The 15,351-nt window shown below is 41.7% G+C and overlaps 1 protein-coding gene across 9 annotated transcripts in view; it reads right to left on the bottom strand.

Annotated features, from left to right (window-relative positions):
* The window catches only part of PDE1C (phosphodiesterase 1C), a 315,392-nt gene that overhangs the window by 189,332 nt on the left and 110,709 nt on the right, over window positions 1-15,351 (bottom strand). The window lies entirely within an intron of this gene.

Here is a 15,351-nt window from a genome sequence, read left to right on the forward strand (position 1 = left end):
CTGGGAATGGCAAGAGCAGACAAGTATCTTGACACCACCGCCTCTCAACCCTTATACCACACCAGTTGCAGCAAAGGCTTTGTAAACCTCTTACTCTTCTCAACATAGTTGAGCAGCAGTCACCGGCACAAGCTGCCAATGCTCAGAGTAAGGTAATAATCATGACACCCTCTGCATGGTTACCTATGTGGCCATAGATAGATTTGCTGCAGATTAGCTGTCTGTGAGCTCTCGATCATGAGACAGCCTTTTCTAATGGCTTTGCACAATGCCTGGACTAAAAGGGCATTGGTTTCACTTGAGCTCAGCTCTTCTCTTATGCTTATAAGAAAAACTATCTCCAAACCCCACAAGTAGTGATGATACAAGCCTCAGCATGCACCGTGATGAGGAGTGCAAGATTGACAGCCTATTCTTTAGCCATTCACTAACAGATGTTCCCCATCTTCTCCATATGTAGGCAATATTGTTACAACAGGTGTACTGCTTTAAGCATCAACTTCTCTTTTTCATCTGATACTACTGACCATGGAAAATTGTGGCTAAGACAGGCCCAGAAAATCCAAATCAAAGAGTGCTCTTTCTTAAAAATATGAAGAAAGATGGAACAGGGGTTTGTAGTGCCACTTCCTACTTACTAAGAAACATGTATAATGTCTTCTGGCTGTTGAATACTTTCTATAACATTGCCTTCAGAAATTGTGCTCATGCTTGTACCTGCTTCTGCATTCTGACCGTGTTAACAATCACAAAAATCCTAGACATTTAATTTAAAGGGATTTAAAAATCTTTCACTTACACTTCACTGTGTGAGGAGCTACCTATTCAAACTTGAACAGATGCAAAGGAGCAAAAGGGTGAAGATTCATAGCAGTAGCAGGATTCTAGCTTACTGGTACTCAGGATGCTGACACATACAAGCAAAAACCCAGCTGGACATAACCAGTTCTAAGAGAATTTTTCATTGTAATTTAACAAGGATGACAAGTAGGGATTTCATTTTGAATAGTTTAGATTCAGAAGTCTGTATATACTCTGACAAATACAGAAATTGACCAAATTTTGTTTAAAAACAGAAATGGAGGGGGGAAACAAAACCAAAAGCCAACCACAGCTGATTGGCCATTACAGACCAGGCTGATTAAAATATCTTATTCCTTAAAACTCCAAATTTGTTTAATTTTTTATCTCTGCTTCATATAGTTTCAAAATGTCAAATAAAGTAATTCATAAGTTAACTCTTTCCCCTGAAAATTTCTGATAGTGAAGTCCAGCAGTGCCATGACTATTTTTCTCTTTATTGGTTAATGACTTTCATATCATTTATATAAATCACTTCTCTCTCAAGCAAGCTTCTCATTTGAGCAAGGATACCATTCATTAACTCCTGATCAGCTAAACTTTCCATCTTCATTTTAAGAGGTCACCCAATCTTAGGGTGCTTTTTTGCACTCACACAATAACATCACTTTTCTGAGTAGTTACACTTTTAATGCACCTTTTACTCAAGAACATTTTTATTGCATTGGAAAACTGTGTACTATCACAGATTACAGTACTGGGGGGGGGGGGGGAAAGCAGAGTCACAGTGTTTATATATATATAAAATATATATATGTGCAGAGATATTTTCAAATCATTGCTGCTTATTGTTTCCACACCTGCAGTCCACTTACTGTTAAGGTTTGCACGTACCAAGTTAGTGATTGCATTTAGAGGCACTGAACTTGCATGTTACAGTTGAAGAGAACAGAATTAGAGAAAACTCTTGTTTAGAAAGATTGTCACAACTGCCTGCATTTGCTTTAAAAGGAGCACCTCTAGCAGACTCTGATACCCAGCAAAAACATTCCTGTGTGCCTCCATGTTCAGCATGTCAAGAACAAGGTCAAACAATGCTACTCACCAATGTTATCAATAGATGGTGTTGACAACATCAATCTGCTTCCACTTATAGCCTTTGGCTTGCTTTTTGGAAACACAATATCAACACCTACCTCCTTGATGCTTACATAACACCACTTACACCTGCCTTCCATTAAATGAGATCACTGCAAACAAGGAAATTAGAAAGTGCCTCTTTTAATACCACAGCCAGCATCAGCAGCTGGCTGCAATCAGTAATCATGTGTGAATTAACAAGAGGAAACCAAAGGGTGGGGATTTGGGTTTGCTTGAGTTTGATTGGGGTATTTTTGTGGGATTTTGTTAAGTTGTTTATTTTTAAAGAATGTGTGGGACAAGCTCTCCTGGTTTATAACCCCAGGAGGAGTCTATGCAGAGAGGAACTAGCTGCTAAATTACCTTGAGCAGACGTCTTGGGGTAAACCTGGGAATAGACACATCCAGACAAGCTCAAGGAAAGTGTGATTTTCTGAACAAAATCAAGCTATCCCTCTTTCCCAGGAGAGAAAGAATAGAGAAACCTAAAGGAGATGATGCTACAGCTCCCTACACCTGTGGGCCATCCTGTTTCCATGCTGCAAGAGGCTTACTGATTGCAGCTCAGTTTGTCTTCCTGCTGCTCACGTGGCGTGCTAGAATTGCCACATCCATTCAACTCCCATTACCTGCTGTGGAATGTATTACTCATAGGGCTATGCTAGCTTACACTAAATAAATAAATTAGAAGAAGGATGACTTTTTTTTTTTCCATGATGAAGAGAATTAGCAGGTGACTCACACAAGCTAGGCCCTATATTACCTGTGTAAACTAGAAATAACTTCACTGAACTTACTGCAATTACACCTGCACAAGTGTAGTATGAAGTGAGTCAGTCCTAGTACAAGAAGGCTGTTGAAGCCTAAGGAAAATAAATCCAGTAAGACTTTTAAAAATAGGTATTTTGTAACAATCAAAACTAAACAAAGTAGTGGGTATGACAAAGTTTTTTACTGAAATGAGGTGAAGTTGACAGGAGAGATGAGTCTACTGTTTCAATATCTGCTTTCCTACGGGTGAATGAATCCTTCGTGCGGCCAGAGGAACACAATATACTAGCCCAGCATAAAAATAAAGACAGACTTGAAGGTACTTAAGTACGAGTAAGATATAGCCAGCTACAGCTGTATGGGAACTCCCACTGAAATGGAAATATGCAGAATTTGTCTCCATACCTCAATGATCATCAGCTTCTTCAAGGCTAAGTATCTGTTCCCAGGGTTATGTTTCTACCTCTGCCATTCTGATGCACCCTCAGGCAAATTAGGAGTCTTTCTGTATTCTTCCTGTATTTCCCCTTCACACCCCTTTCCAGGAGCTTGTTAGCTCTTCAGGGCTTTGGCTTTAGCTATATGGCATCTTGCACATCAGTATATATCAGTGAGGCATAACTGGAGTCCAAATAACAATCTTTTGAACTGTTGCAAAAACCTCCCACCTTTCCTGTGCACCTAGAAATGTAGATTAATAGAAACACACAAAAACAATGTCTGAGTTTGACAACCATGGTCTCATGCCTTATTCTTCGGAGAGATGCAAGTTAATGTGATACAGAGAGTAGGTACAGAGAGGAGCAAGGGTGGATAGGTTGGGAGAACTAAGTAAATCTGCCAGCTGCTCTGGTTTTGTCCCAGACTCAGAATATCAAGTAGCTAGATGAATTATTCTTTCACTCCTACACAACCTCCAAATAATTGCCTAAACCACTTAATTTTTTTTACTCATAATAGAGGCTATGTTAACATAGTATTATTCCACATTAATTCCACAGGGTTTGGTATTAATGGCATCTTTTCAGTATATGGAGTAAAATCGTGGGTATTGTAGAAGTAGGGAGGATCTGTGCCTAACTTCATCCCTGGAAATTTATACTAATGTCTGAAGGTTAATGAGCATCACACTCTGTTCACATACTGCTGCTAGAGACAGGGTAATACCTGCTCTTGGTAAGGTCTCTGCTGGCTCATAACTTCAATGTGGTTATCTGCCTTAGGTCATGAGCTGAAGGACAGGTAGTTAAGGACCTGAGGTACACACAGGTGAATCCAGGTGACACTTCTGCGAGATAATGCTTCCCATCTCAGGAATGTCCTTAACTTGCTGAGATGATGAAGTGACAGAGTTTTCAGGAAACCTTTTTGCTTTCCTTGACCATTGCAATGGATTCAGAGGCCACACACCAATCAGTTTAGCAAGCCAGGTAGATCTTTTTATCAAGTCCTTAAAACTCAGAGGCCTGTACTCTCCCCTGCATAGAGACAGCTGGCAATGCCACCCACCTTGTAAAAATTTTTTTTCCTTACATCAAAATCTCTCCTCTTTTAGTTTGAAACCATCACCCCTTGTCCTGCTGCAAAAGTCTGTCCTCTGTAGGTACTGAGAGGCCACAGTACAGTCCCTCTCAATGCAGAAAGGCACACCAGAGCCTGCCTGCCCCACCTTCACTTTTGTCACTGACATAGGTAAACATGATCAGCACTAGGCACAGAAAAGGGAAACTCCTGCTTGAAGGGCATTTTGCAAAAGCCACTTCTTCAGAGGAAGCACAGTTATTAACCAGCTGCCACAAGCAAATATTTAAAATTAGTTATTCATAAGCTCGAGGAGAAAAGGGGAATTTTCTTCTTCTATATTTAGAAGCTTTATAATTAGTATCTTTGAGATGTGAGTGGGAGCTTAATCATCCATTAACAAAAGCACCCAACAACATCTGTCCTTCAGTCCCACCGCATCCACCACTCACACAAGCCAGGACTATACATCTCTGCTTCCCTGCAGGGGTCCCCTCACCAGCTCATGTGGAAACACAGAGGGAAGCATCCACCTCACACCATGCACATTCACACAGGTCTTCTCTTTTGTGTCCTTTCCTGCTAGAGCTGGGCTTCTGACGTTAGAGTAGGTGGTAAGATAACACTACTAAAAGCTTATTTCATAGTTTAGCAAACCAGCAGTGAGATAAGCAATGAAACTTGGCAAGCGAGAAACAACTCTGTCTACTGGTTGAATCTGGAAGTCTTCTTGCTCTTTTGTTACCCATCAGTCAATCTGTGGCTTTACTGAATGAGGTCCCTCCCCTACCTTTTAATGTAAGAGCTGACCACAATTCTGTTTACTGCTTTTATCCCCAAATCCTTCCAGCTCATTGGACCAGAATCCCCAGGACTTTCCCTTGACAGCCATGTCTAAGTAGGACAATGTAGAGCATTCCCCAGCTCCCAAGCCCAGGTAACTTCTCTGGCCCTATCAGGGTGGTGCAGCAGTTCATACTGGGGGTAGTGCCATTATCCTGTGCATCTTACTCAGGGAGAGGTAGATGATGGCTCAGATCAAGCTGGATTTTCGGACCAACGAGTTCACTTAAGTACATTGAAAATCTTCTCTCCCAGCAGCTCGATATTCTGAATCATGCAGTGCATTAGCAATTAATCATCATCATCATCACAGGATTAGTGATGCATTTACGTTACGTTACCAAAGCCTATATTAATAACCATGTATAAATCAATTCACAAAAACCCAATCCCACACCACAGGCTACAAAGTAGCATCTGTGAAAGCTCAGCATCCTGTGGGAGCCATGACCAGAACTCAGAAATATATTGAGATTGACAAACTTCAAAGGTTATGATGCAGCAACTCCTGCTGGGTTTTTAATTCCTTAACTGAAAGAGGAAGACCAAGCTTTCTTGTTTTACTCACTCTCTAGGCAATCAATTTTAAAAGTCATTTAATTTTTTCTTCCTCATGAGCTGTTTACCAGAATACTGTGCTAAGTTAAAAAGGAATACAGTCAAAGAGACTAATGCAGCAGAGAAGAAATAATAAGAAATGGGGGAGGAAAAAAGGAAAAATTTCATCTGGTACTTGAAACTTAATGGAGGGTTTAGATGGGATTCTTAAGAAACAAGGAGTCATTTTATCCTGGATCCTGAACTACATGGGGACACAGTGAAAGCTCAAGAGGATGAGGCAGTCACTTGTCTCATTTTAAGTAGAAGAGTCTGAGTGCATGGGCATGTATGGCAAAGGAATACAAAGCCAAAGGTAAGAGAGGTTCACAATTAAAGCAGGAAGGATGATTTTACTAGAAACTGAGACAAGACAGCTGAGAGGAACAACAGATTTACAGCTTAAAAAGGAGGGGGGAAACGTTCACAAAAATTATGGCTACAAAGTAGAAATGAAGCTTGTGCTCAACTTGCAATCAGTAAATAATGTACAAAAAATAATTCAAAGTTAGAAAATATCCTCACTGACTTTGCCCAAGGAAAATGCTGGTTTGATAAATTTAAGCTACCCTAGCAGACCATTGGATTTCACCAGCCTAGCTGCTGAGTTTTCTAAACAACTGGGCAAAAAAAGAAATTTGCAGCTTCATCTCCAAAATGGATTGCAAACACTAGGACACATGATCAATCAATCAATGTCACTTGTGCTGCCTCTGCTTTGCTCTGTCCTTTTGTCATGTCAAGGCCTCTTACCTGTGCCTTACCAGTTTCCCACCTGGTCATCTGGGGTCTAACATGTTTACTGAGTCCACATGAAGCATAGCTGGAGACACAAAATGTTTTTCCATTCTCCTTACAGAAAAGCCTCTGTGATAGCACAGGCAGGAAGGAATTCCTGCTGCAGTACAAGCTTAAGGTAGCTGCAATCCCTTCTCTAGCCATTTAGTATAGAGTGGATAGAGCCTGGAGGTGTTACAGATGGGTTTTATGGATATGGTCTGAGCAGACTGACACTAACAACACTATTATACTACGGTGCTCTTATGAGAGATGATGATCTTAAATTGCACTGGAGTCCAAATTCCTTCATTGTTCAGCCAGCCAGCATGATGGGCACTAACTCCCTAGCAAAACAGGGATTCAAGTATGAGGAGGGGGAAGGACAAAGTGGGAAAGAGGGGCAGTATAAAAGGACTTGCTCTCAAGATTAATTTCTGCAGATAACAAGGATACAACTGATTTAACCTACTTGGCACTACAAACTCAACCAAAGGCTTAATCTTATCTCTCAAGGCTAGTGTAAAAGCAGCCATATACTAACCTTGAGCAAGACCCTATACAGCTATAATACTTCAAGCAGTAGTCTGAGAGGTGTATTTGTTAAAGGTATTTTATTTTCTAATAGCATAAAGATGATCTAGAATTTGTTTAGCTTCACTTCAACACAGGACAATCACAGCTTGCTCAGACTTTGAAAAACACTGCTGAAGAGGTTGCAGTTTAGAAAAGGCAAGACAACTACAATGCATCTTTTGTGCACAGCACAATGCATGTATCTAATGAGGAGAAAAAAACAGCACAGGAAGAGATTACTTAATTGATCTGCATTGAATACTGCTTGTACAGAAAGGGTTTGAGTGTGAAGTACAAGGATCTGCAGGGAGCACTGGGAACCCTGCAGGGACAACTGAGCACTCCAGCTTCATCACCAAATGAGGTTTTCAGTAAGGCTAAATCAGCAGGACAAACTCAAATGCAGAGCTGGAACTTCCCTGATCTGGGGAATAGACTGGACTAGGATTTTAATGTGTTGACATCTTAACTGCAGAAGTCAGTAAATGTTGTTCTAAAAACTTTTAAAAATATGATCTACTCCAGGTAGATTTTGCGTGGAACTGGTACAGCTACTGAAATCTTGAGGTTCTTCTTTTATATTTACTCACTTTTACACCCTTCCTCATGTAAAAACAAGCCAACACCATAATCGAACACAGCCAACAAAAACCTCTGCCATTGCAGTTGCTGTGGATTTAATTGAAGAAAAAGATGAAATAAAAAGTAAAAAATGAGGCTGCTCCTGAAAATCTAGCTCTGAAAAAATAGGATCTATGGCTCATTCTGCTTTTTGCAGTACACATCAAGCAAATTCTCTTGTGCTTCACACATACCACATTCTCAAGGAAAGTGCATGCTCATAAAAAATCCAGTTACAGGAAAATACATTGCAGGGAAATAATGTCTGGAGGTCTGAAAGGAATATGAAGCAGTTCTCAGCATTCATGCTTCAAATCTATAAATATATGACGGTCAAATCACCACAGTGTATGACCTCTGCGTATTTACTATTTGAAAATAGATATATACATTTAGTCTGATGAAGTGTTGCTTTCTAGCTGGCCACTCCAAAGGACTTATGGAACATTTGGCTCTGAAATTAGTAAAGGGGATGACCTGCAAAGTACAGGATGGGTGGTAGCACAACATGCCTATTCTGTAGCCTCTCCCACTGGAAGACCTTGTGGCACTTTGTGCACAATGGGATTGGAGGGGCTGGAAGGGAAAAATACTTCCCCACTGCTCTGAGCACAGAAGTGCTTCTCATTGTGCTTACAGGGCAACAGTGACCTCTGAAGTGGGATGTGGGATGTCGCTTCCTTGCTAGGACAATGTCTCCAAAAAGGGAGCGCGTACGCAGGCTTTCCTGTGTGTTCTTTAGTTGTATCCTGTTCGTTTCCCTTAGAATGGAGCTTGTGAAAACAACTCTTATCAACGAGGAGCATACAAAGGAACAACTCCTCTTCGAATAAAAGGCAAAGAAGAATTTTGCAGAGCACCTATAGGTTGTATCATATGCACTGGAAGCACCTAAAACTGGGAATGCAAGACTTGCATTTCCCGGCAACAAAAAGCGGTGAGACTCAGGAAGGAACAAGAACATTTCAATTAAAAACTTGTTTTAATCACTGCTACTATGTAAAACAAACACATTCAGATTCTGCAGGAGCCAAAGAGGCAGCTGTCCAGTTTGTTTCATGCAGGGTGTCTCCGTGATTAGTTACAGCATGCACGATGATGGAGAGGGGAGAAATCATTCTTCATACCCTAGATTAAATATCAAGACAGGAAACATGGACTGGAATTACATCAGACCAGACCAGCCTCATGCATGAAGTCACTAAACAAATCTGCATCTCGCCCTAAGCTCTAGTAAAATCTATCAGACTGTTGCCTGTTATTGTTTCCCCCTCCAACCTTCCTCCCCCCTGAACACAACCCACCCCCTCTGTCTGCTAGCAGACAGCTGGTGTGACGCAGAATTTTAAATCTCATGTTTTTGTGCCAGGCCCTCTCCTGACTCCGGGTTACAGGCTGAAACACTCGGATTACTGTTGAACAAGCCTAAACATGGGAAGAAAAAACTGCTGCACAAAGATGCAGTGTTCCCATTCCAAAAGAAGGTTCATTTCCCTATCCCTAACTCCCCACCACCCCCTCCTTTAGCGTGCCATTAGTTTTGCAAAATTATTCAGGCCTTTCAGCAACACTACTTTCTGCAGAGAGTCAGGAGTGCTATTGTCCCAACACTGCCTCCTCATTAACAGCCCAACTATTAAATGTCACTCTTAGAAAAGGCAAGACTCAAACCTCTCATTGAGACCAATGCTCTTTTTCTGGGCTCCTCAGCACTCCGTGTTTCTGCAGAAGCAGGGACATTACAGCAGAAAGTCACCTGAACAACAATGGGCAAGTGCAAGCTGAGGAAACATGGTTCCATGTAGGCTAGGCTTCTGTCCTCAAAATTGCTGGCTGCAGTGGGGCTCAGCACCTTCAGCAAGCTGCCTGCTGCTCTGTCAGCATCATTTCTGTATCACTACAACATTATTCTCTGCAGAGAGTGAAGAAGGTTGTTCATCTTTCCTTCCTTCGCTCTGCAAGGCATGAACAACATGAGTGTGATGGCACACAGCTGGCTCCACCAAATCAGGCAGGAAGGTGGAGGGAAGGAAGGGAGCAATGAGAAGAGGGAGAGGTGGAAATGCCACTGTCTGCAGCTCATAAATGCTGCCCTGAGGTCTCGGCAGGGGAATTCCTTGTCGCACAGAAGGAAACTTCAGGAGAGGGAACTGGGACGGACAGGTGGGTGGATAGGAACAGGCATTGAGCATGCACAAAGAGAATGGAGGAGGCTGTGTGAGATTTCTGTTCCTTAAGGCCCTACTCCATGCTGTCATCAGCTGTCTCACAAGCATCTAGATGCCACAGCAACCACGAGGGAGGATGGTGTCTCCAGAAGCCTCAGATATAAAGATGTCTTTAAATAAGTCCTGTCCTTCTGATATAGAAAATGCCATGGGTGCAGCAGTGACACTAGTTCTTAAAAGTTTGGCTGCTATAAGAGAGGAGCCAAGCTCCCTCCCTCTGGTCCAGAAGAGGAGCAGATCTGCCTCCCTAAGGTAAATAGGTAATTCAAAATGCAATTTGATGGTTCATACATTGTGAGACTAGGTGGGACCATTATGATAATTTTTTCCAAGTTATTCAGCAGATTTGCATAACTGAGAAATTTCATTCTCCTACATTCGCAAGACGGTATCTTCACTGCAGTCGAGCTAATTAGAAACAGATCTTCTAGAGATCACTGAGCATTTATACAAAAGGCTTTCTCTAAAATCCTTTCATCTACACATCTAGTCAAAATGCATCCAAAGCTGTAGGCTCTCTGCACCTGCAACACTAGAGCAAAGAGGGAAAGGAAACATGACTGTCCAGACAACATAGGAACAGTGGGAAGGAGAATTCTGGCTGGTGTTACAACAACGTGGTGCCAAGATACCAAAGAAAGTTCCCCCATCCTCTAAAAAAACAACACAATGGCTTCCTGGAGAAATTACTCTCATTCATCTCAGCAAATACTTGCTCAAAAGGTGTCACAGAAGCAGTGGTTTGTGTAGCATTTATTACCAGAGGTGCTCTCCATTTTTTTCCTTCTCAGCCTCCACTTAGAATTTGAGTGATGAAAAAAATACTGTACTACAGATTGGACAGCATTTCCAAATGACCTTAAAGGCAGCCTTAGTCCCTATAATTTTCAGCAAAACTCCAACTCCTAAATGGCTTCCACATTTCTTGTGCTATGAGCTATTTTAATCTGGAAGTAAATAAATCTAACAAATGTCTCCATGCAGGGACCTGAAGAGCTCACAGGACTATTTTTCCACCACCACCTTTGTGTTTTGTTTTGTTTAAAAAAAAAAATTCAAAAGGCAGTTCTCTCTGGTCCTCCTCTCCACCCTCTTCATGACTCAGTATGCTTTTCTGTAGATGATCTCCTAATTCTCCTCTCCCAGCCTCAACCCCCACAGCTTCCTCTCCTTTCACTTTTCAAGTCTGAAAAAAGAGAGTTCTCCCATCTGACTGTAACTGTCCCTGCTGCATCAATGTGTGTATAGGAGCATATTTAAATTGTGTATTCAGACTCCTTGCTTAGCAGACACCAGTAATTGCTTACTGTAGTGAATCCTAGAAAACCAGCTGCTCCACAGGAGGCATGGGAGGAAGTGTGATCTGAGCATCATTTACAGCAACCATCTGAACTGCTCAGCCTTGCAAGGGGGTTTATGATCTACTTCTGCTCCTTTGCCCTTGGACACTTGCTGTAGCTTGTGGTACGCACCCTGCAGGGACTCCCTGCGTGCCACAGCTGCAGCTCAAGGGTTGTGTATGGTCTCAGCTGTTAAAAACTGCAGAGATCTTGTGTTTAATTTGTGCTAATCTTGGTGTTGAAATGAGATTTGCACCAAGCCAGGATTCGTGCTACAGATGGATATTGTGCAACTTTCTCTCTTGGCTGGAGTTTTGTGCATGAATAGTATCTGTCCCTGGGACTGTAAGAAATCATTCCTGAAGTGATGACACAGACCTACTAATAGCCATTCAAAGTGTCACATTAATAACAAAATGACTCCACATCTTGATAGAAATGGAAGAAAAACACAGAACTTATACATGTCTATATGCATCTTCATAACTAAATTGTCTCCTACATCTCTCACTCCCAGAAAGATTATGACAATCCTCCCCCACTGCATGCCTGAACTCACACACACTTCTCCACCAAATGTCACCAATTGGTAGGCATGGAGGTCCTCCCAGAGAAGGCAAGGCAGACTGCTGTGACATGACTTGGACTCCTTGCCAGAGACAGAGTCTTTCAAACATCTTCTTGACAGCCACGTACAGCTACGGCTTTCTGAGAGCTCCGCACCCCTGTTCTTGACCGGGAGAATTCAAAAATCCCCAACATGGACACTACCAATTTTGTGGAGGAATTCTGATTCCACCAAAGCCAACGAGCTGAATTCATTACAACCAGTTTCATCAGACTTTGAGCTCCATTCTTAATCTATTTTAAAATGTCAGTTCTGGTTTCTTTGTATTTATAATAACACCTCCAAAATTAATCTGCTTTTCAAACACTCAAGACAACTGCAGACACATTTTGGCAGAGTCCTGGAGCAGTAGTGAGTCTGCTGTGGGAAGGACTATTGCTCAGCTACAATTCAAATTCAAGCATGAAATTGGACTTAACACTGTGGGAGAAAGTTTTGCACCATCATGGGGCTAACTGACTTTTTTCGAGCCATCAATTCCTTGGAAAATCTAGCTCTCCAAAGAAAAGAGCCGAGAAAATGCTCCAAAGACCAGGAACTGGATTCCAGTTGATATCAATGAGCTCCTTCTTCCCAGTATTTACAGCACAGCTCAGGAGATCAAAACCAGCCTTATGAATCCAAACAAGGTCTTGCAGAAAACCGCTGCTTTAGCCAAATCCCCTGTGTTTTGAGAGCAAGTCACACACTCTCATGAGAGGTCTGTTTCACAGCTGCTATAGAGTTTTAATGAGTCAGCCCTAGTATATGGACCTCAGTCTTCCCTCATCCAGACTCGATGATCTTCGAGGTCCTTTCCAACCTAAGTGATACTGTGATCAGTCACAATCAGAGTCAGACCAATTCTGGTATTTGGAAGGGGCTGAAGTGATTTTTTTTTTTCCATGGAAGACAAGAGAGAATGGAATAGGAAAACCTTACATGAATTTCAGGAAGAGAAAGAAACACACTAAATAAAAATCCTTTCAAGGGCTGAGTTGGGTTTAATATAGTGTTGGAATCCACCGAAAGCTGGCAGATTAGGAGATGAGCTGGCCTCACAGCCTTTAAAACACGCACACGCACATGCAGAGGATTTTTTGGTGCTGCCTTCTATCGAGTTTTATTTGTTTCTGTATGGACTCCTACCCCACTGAGACAGTTCTAAAAAAGAATTCCAGAAAGAGGCTCTTAATTTCCCTCTGACCCAAGGCTTAAATTCATCTTCCCCAAAATAACTTTTTTCATATCCTTGTTTCCTATGCAGGATTTTATAGCAGAGATATTTGAAAAGCACTGAATTTAATATTATAAAGGGAGCCCCTTTCTTCTGTGACAGCTGTGGTCTTCTTTGTTATGACTGCTGAAATAAATAACTGCTTTTTGGGCTGAGGTATGATTCATTTGTTCTACCCCCAGAAGAATGAAAGCTTTTTTTTTAATGATTATAGCAAAACTAGAGAGTGTATATTATTTCTTAGTCAACATTTTAGTATTAAACATGAAGTCTCCTCTCTTTTGTTACCTACAGGACTCATCTATTGATTTAAGATTCAAATAAAAGTCACTGGGTGGAATAAAATAATGGAAGGGCTGTGGCAAAATTTATCAGTTTACTGAATTACTGCACCTCCAAACACCACACTTTGTAACTAACTTTTTCTGAAGTTTCTTTTCTGCGACTTATTAAATTATATTCTCTCCCCTCTCCATTTGCTGGGTATGAGATTAGCAGCTGCTGGTACTTCTCTTCCTCTTGCTCCTTCAAGGCAGTACTGTGGGCACTACAGAACAAGTTGTTATGGGTCTGATGGCAAAATTCAGCCCTTCTTCACACTACTGGCAGAACTACATAATGGATTAGCCAGACCCTGGAAATCCTTAAAACAAGTTGAGTCATTTGCAGTCACGTTGTAGCTCATCCAAAGTAAGACTCTCTAGGTCATGCTAGAGCGCTGTCACTTTCAGCAATACCCAGCACCCACTCACTAACCAGTGAAACCTCCTCAACCCTTCTAGGTATCGTGACAACCAAAAGAAAAGTGAAATTCAGATCTAAGAGGCCTACAGAGAGCCTTCTTGACATGGTTCCTAACAAAAAAATCCCTGTCTGTGATCATCAGGAAAGCCAAATGAGAAACAGGCTGACAGCAGCTGTATTTAAATACAGTTGAAGGTAGCTCAGTTCTACTCCCATGGTGAACAGGGCTTCAGTTTAATCCTAGACCCTCAGGAGTTTCAGGAGGACTGAAACCAAGACCAAAGACATCCCAAGTGCCTCTCTCACCTCCGGAAACAAATTAGCATATTCATATTTTCCACTTGAAAAATAATTTACACATTTCCCAACAAAGTGGTGATTTTTCAGGGGCTTTTTTAACCTGTTCTGTCTCCTGCCAGCTAAAATATTTGGGGATGAAGCCCACTGTGTAGAGCATGCCTCTGGAATTGAAGGGAGCTCTCTGTTTTCCTGTTTATGATAGCCATGTAAATGAAAATGAAGCAGATCAGGATACTGTCACTGGCAGAACCAGCTGTTCCGTATGTCACATTTTGCAGCTAAGGAAACCTAAAAATATCATAGAACACATACAGATAAGACAGGGAAACAGCCAACTGAACAGTGGCACTCTAACACTTGCCAGATCATCTTCAGCCACCAAGGCTCCATGTTTTCCCATTGGAATCAGTTGCTGCTTCACCACTTACTTCTCTGGCTCATACACAAACTTTTGCAGTGGGAACTCTTCACTCCCGATAGGATGCTTGGTGTTTTGTACAGGAAGCTGAGGATATGCTCTAAGTGCTAAAACATTGTTCCAGATCTTCAGCAAAACCACGGGTTTTCAAAGACACTCATTTACATGTGTTTCTGTCTTCTTTCCCCATCAGATTTCTTAGACCAACTCTACATTGAGAGGTTTGAGCAGGAGAGCACAAAGAATCAGTTCAAAGTCAAGCATCCCATGTGAGTCACAGTTCAGAGATTGCTGCTGTTGGTAATGGGTTGGCTATGGGTCGGACACGATGATCTTGAAGGTCTCTTCCAACCTGGTTTGGTTTATTCTAAGTTTATTCTAAAATAATGTCATCTCTGGCAGCATGAGGAAGTATTACACTGAGAAAGAGGGGATTTATTACTTATTTCGCAATTTAACATTATAATCCTGACTACTGGGAAGGTTAAAGTCCATTTTCCCTCCTCTCCTCCTGCAAAGCATAAAAGCATTGCAGCGGTGCCAGCAGATGCCAGTGACGCTGGTACTGCTGTAATAGCTAGAAACCAAGGGTTTATTTTTCTGCATGAAAGCAACCAAAAATCAAACCAAAAATATCTCCAAGCTAGGTTTTCAGCTGCTGTAAACTAGCACATCTCTGCTGAAACTAGCAAAGCTCCTTGGATATATGCCTCTGCCTTCTTCAGTGCCTTCAGACACAACATCTGATCAGTGTTAAAAAGCGCTTCAGTCCTTTCCCTGTTGTCGAGAAACAGGGAGGTAACTGAAGTCACTTCATGGAGTTTTAAGAG

This window comes from Melanerpes formicivorus, unplaced genomic scaffold (assembly GCF_026170545.1).
Source record: "Melanerpes formicivorus ecotype bairdi unplaced genomic scaffold, bMelFor1.0.p_v2 SCAF_35, whole genome shotgun sequence".
In the NCBI taxonomy this organism is placed as follows: Eukaryota; Metazoa; Chordata; class Aves; order Piciformes; family Picidae; genus Melanerpes; species Melanerpes formicivorus.